The sequence below is a fragment of the Eutrema salsugineum genome, unplaced genomic scaffold (genome assembly GCF_000478725.1).
Source record: "Eutrema salsugineum unplaced genomic scaffold, Eutsalg1_0 scaffold_8, whole genome shotgun sequence".
Classification (NCBI taxonomy): Eukaryota; Viridiplantae; Streptophyta; class Magnoliopsida; order Brassicales; family Brassicaceae; genus Eutrema; species Eutrema salsugineum.
In genome coordinates, this window is record NW_006256414.1 from 4,572,653 (window position 1) to 4,574,533 (window position 1,881).

Here is a 1,881-nt window from a genome sequence, read left to right on the forward strand (position 1 = left end):
CAACTCTTCTTCAGCAAAGGAGATTTGCCTTCCGGGTACATCTTTGGGGATAATCCTTTGAGCCGCTAGCTGAAGCCATGTCTGCAAACAAATAAAAACATTAAAATCTTACAAATCTACCACACATCAAAACAAATCTACCATGAACAAACACATGCCTACCAAACTCGACAACAACTATAGAATACCTACCACAAAACATTAACAAATCTACCAAAACGAACACAAATCTACCACAAATAAAAGAAAAGAAAATATACAACACAAATCTACCAAATAAATACATAAATCTACCACACACAAAGAGAGAACGCAAATATAGAATTCGTAAGTCTACCAAACGCAATTTTAAACCCACAATCATTACAAACACAAATTACTCACCACATATGAAAACAAATCTACCATGAACAAGTCTACCAAACTCGAAAGCACTATAATATAAAATCTACCAAACCCGGGAGCAACTATAGTATATAACTCTACCAAATACGACCAAAAGTCTACCACACATGGAATAAATCAACCAACAATACATAAATCTACCAATACAATCTCAACAATAACTCTACCAACAATACTTTGATTATTCAAACAAGACAATGAAACGAAAACAAATCTACCTCACATAGAAAACAAATCTACCTCACATATACAAATCGACCAAATGCAACAACTACTGAAAAGTCTACCAAAAAAAAATTAGAACCGAACCACTGCGACCAGAAATTACTCGCCGGAAATCGTGTAGGGTCTCTGGAAACCGTTCTCCAAAGACGGAAACCGCCGATAATAATACTTCCCTGAAAAAAATAAGAAAAGGGTTACGATTTCTGAGTAAAATCATGTGAACAGATGGTTTCTCTTCCGCCGTTAGCGTGAAACCACCGTTGACACCCAAACACAACCGTCGCGACTAAAGGCGTAGACAGTTTTCGACATAACCCCGAAAACCCAAGACAAAAACTTGTTCGAGACGAGAAATGAACCCAGATGTGAAACACTTACCAGATGAGTGGCCGAAAAACCTTTCGTCGCTGCCAAAATCGCCTTCTTCGCCGCCGAAAACCCTAAATCGCCTATAACGTCGCCGAATCGCCTATATCGTCGCCGCCGGATTAGGGTTTACAGTTTTTTTTTGTTTTGTAATTTCTAATTTTAGAATTAGGAAAATGTTTGTGTATATACGTGTATATATGTGTATATACGTATGTATATAATTTGAAGTTTTTTTTAAAATTACAATGGCAATCAGGTAATAATATTGATTATTTGGACAAAATGGTATAACACCAACTTTCTAAAGTTAGTCTAGTAAGCTGATGAATATGTTAGGCTAAGTTTGTCAATACATTAACCTTAAAGGTTAGTCTGAGGAATTTTCACTTAAATATATATGCTATTCTAGTAAATTTTTTTTTTGGGGTATTAATCTAGTAATAACTGGATGAATTAGTGCTAATCTGAGTAATTTCTCATCTTTTTATCATTTTAGCAACTGAGTCTACACAAGTCTCGGTCGTAAAATTACTGTATACATTATTTCTATTTTCATTAATCGTAGTTGCCAACAATAATGGTGAATGACCTTTTGTCCTTTTCTACTACGATCATGAATCATGTTCCAGATTTTTTGCAGCATCACGCAAAATTAGAAAAATTTGTATCCTTTTGAAGTTCGATTTTCACCAATATTTTCTTGAAATGTTGAGATGGGGTGTATCAGTGATGCTGATAGTACTGCTATAACTACATCAGTAATACTACTAAGTAAATTAATAAAATATTCTCCATACAAACCACGTATAATAATTAGGTGTTGACCCATTTGCTATATAAAAGTTTTCTCACATTATTCACATCAATGATTTTTTTCCTTTT